This window comes from Propithecus coquereli, unplaced genomic scaffold (assembly GCF_000956105.1).
Source record: "Propithecus coquereli isolate 6110/MARCELLA unplaced genomic scaffold, Pcoq_1.0 Scaffold548, whole genome shotgun sequence".
Lineage (NCBI taxonomy): Eukaryota > Metazoa > Chordata > Mammalia > Primates > Indriidae > Propithecus > Propithecus coquereli.
This window is the reverse complement of record NW_012151374.1, coordinates 372645-376072: the sequence shown is the minus strand read 5'-3', so window position 1 is coordinate 376072 and position 3428 is coordinate 372645.

Genomic DNA, 3428 nt, shown 5'->3' with positions numbered 1-3428 from the left:
TAAGGCTGCATTCAAGAAACCTCAATTAGATATACTTAAAAATGTACATTATTTTGTAAAAATATAACTACTATGTACTCAATAATTTCAGAAAATGAAAACTATGTGTTAATTTTAAAGTTAACTAACCTTTCAATGACTTTGTTGTGTCTCCTTTTTTTTTGGAAAGCATTTGAATATTTGGTTGTAGCATCGAGGTCCACAGTTTCAGTTAATCCTCTAGATGGGTATCGGTCATTTGTGACCTTAAGGGCATCTTGATTTGAATTAGGTAGGAGAATGTAGATTCTCAGGAATAAATGGTTGAAAAGCAAGAAAGCAATTTTCAGGTGTGTGGCCGAAAACGTAGGTATTCTACTGCATTTTTTCATATTTCAATTGGATCTTTCTTAGCAAACAATGACTTTAAAATGTCACCTGAGAGCTCAATCAATTCTATCTGTAGTTCTTTAGGTGCCTTGGTGATATCAACTAGGCGAGGCTGAAACACTAATTTGAGTGTGATGTCATGATTCTCAAAGTCAGTGAACCTTTCATTGTATTCTCAATTAATAGGTCTATAACAGCTGCATATTCTTCAAATGATTTGTATATATCACCCTGCTCATCAATGACCTTTGCTAACTGGGGAAAATGTTCATCCAAAATTTCCTTTTGAAGAAGTGTTTGGAACAAAGACAGCTTTTTTTGAAATGCTTGGGTTTTTTGCCACATATCATATATAGACTTAGTTTTTTATCTTGCAAAGAAATATTCAAGTCGTTTTGATGTGACATGATATCACACAGAAATGCTGCATTCCTATAGAAATCTTCCCATAATTCACATTGCTGATTCTGTTCTTCATACAACTATCTGTTCTTGCAAAGCTAAAACTTTGGTTAACACCTGTCCCTGCAATAGCCAATGCACTTTAGAATGATACGGCAAATCCATACTGAATATCTCATCATTCAACTTTAGCATGTTACGAAATTTATGATACCATATTGTATTTGCATGAATATAGTTAATAGTACTTATAACTTGTTGCAAAGTATCACTTAAAATAGTAGCTTTAGCACAGAGATTTTGCTGATGCAAGAAACAATGAAAAGAAATGAGAGCATCTGGATCTGTTAATACTTTTTTTTTATCTGTGTAATAAACCCTTCACATTTTCCTGTCATGGAAGGTGCACCATCTATGCATACACTCACTAAATTCACCAAATTCAGTCCAACTTGATGACATTTATCTTGAAAGTTATTGAAGATATCTATTCCCCATGTTCTGTTTGCAAGAGTTCCCAAAGCAAGTAACGCTTCGCAGCAAAGAAAATCTTCCGTTATGACCTGAATGAAGTATAAAACCTGTGCTGAGTCGGTAGTATCAGTTGATTCATCCAAAGTGATTGAATAATACATATTTTCCTTTTGAAGTATTGCATGAAGTTGCTCTGTTAAGTCGAAGGCTAATTCATGCTGCTGATCAGTTATGCTTCTCCTTTAAAGAGGCAATTGTTTGTACTTTGAAGCGTTAATGGGGTCTAAGCATCCTACAACTTTGGCAATGCATTCTTTCACAATTTCTACATCATTGAATGGCTTCCCTTTTTTCCCCCGAGTATATAAACTACTTTATAGGTTGCTTCAGCAGCATTATTTTCAGGTCTTATTGCTGCTTGCAAGAATTGTCTTTGCTTTTGCTTTTCATCTTTTAATTTCTCCAATACAACCTTTCATGCTTCTCCCTCTAATTTAAAATATTTGTGGTTCTTATGAGTGTTATAATGCTGATGAGCATTGAATTTCTTTAATGTTGATATTTCCAGCATCACAAAGCAAGCAAATCATCTCATCTTGAGCAGAAACAAGATAATATTGCAATTCCCAATCCTCATTAAAAAATCTGTCTTCTTCCTTCAGTGTTCTCTTGATCTTCTTTGACATGATGGGCTGTTAAGCAGACAGAATTAAAAAATACTGTCGAGCTGTGCAACTAGTCACAAATTCCACTTCAAACAGAAACACAGGACACTGTTGTCGAAAGCTGATAACAGGCTGGCATACTCAACCCCCATAAACTCTCACTAACCAGCCTCCTACAGTAGTGGGGTCAGACAGGCGGGGGAAGTCAGAACTAAATCACGAGCGTAGCAGCCATCAATTTAGCCCTTATGGCTTACTAATGTTCTAATTGTGCCAGTCAATCTGGGAGGATTATTTTGTTGAAACTTATTTTATTCTTTGGTATTTTAAATACATTCATTTTAAAAATAAAATAAAAATATAAAAGATGAACAAAAATGTATTAACAAAAATAAAACGATTTGTACGTAAAATTTAGATGCAGTCAAAAGGCCACACTTAAGGACCCAGAAGGCCACATGTGGCCTTAAGGTCAGAGGTTCCCCACCCGTGCCCTAACTTACCGTTGATTATACTCACTTTGTTGCAGTATCAAATATTGTTCATTCTATCTAACTATATTTTTGTACCCATTAACCATCCCCACTTTGTCCCTTCCTCCCTGCTACCCTTCCCAGCCTCTGGCAACCACCATTCTACTCTCTGTCTCCATGAGATCAATTTTTTTAATATTTAGCTCCCACATATGAGTGAGAACATGCAAGCTTTGTCCTTCTGTGGTTGGCTTATTTCACTTAACATAATGTTCTGCAGTTCCATCCACGTTGTAGCAAATGGCAGGATTTCATTCTTTTTGTGGCTATATTCCATTGTGTATATGTACCACAGTTTCTTCATCCATTCATCCATTGATGGATGCTTAGGTTGATTCCAAATCTTGGCTATTGTGAACAGTGCTGCAATAAACATGGGAGTGCAGATACCTTCTTGACATACTGAATTCCCCTCCTTTGGATATACACCCAGGAGTGGGATTGCTGGGTCATATGGTAGTTCTCTTTTTAGTTTTTTTTTAGGAACCTTCATACCATTCTCCATAGCAGTTGCACTAATTTGCATTCCCCCAACAGCGTACGAAGGCTGCTCTTTCTCCATATCCTTGCCAGCATTTGTTATTGCCTGTCATTTTGACAAAAGCCATTTTAACCAGGGTGAGATGATATCTCATTGTAGTTTGGATTTGCATTTGCCTGATGATTAATGATGTTGATATATATGCCCAATATCTTAAAATTATAGTAAGAACATTCATTTATCCGTGCAGTTAACAAATGTTTATTGAGCACCCAATGTGATTAAGACATATTGTAATTATCCTAGTCAATACAGAAAAGGTTATATTACGCTTCATACCCGGTGCTTAAGGGGGCAGCTAAGTAAAAGCTGCCTTTTTGAAGATTGGTATAAAAATGATGGAGCCTCAATAATCCGAAATTTGACTTGGGCAGAAGATGTCAAATAAATTTTCATATCTCCCTTGTATTGTTTAATTTTATACTAGACATTTTAAAAACATTT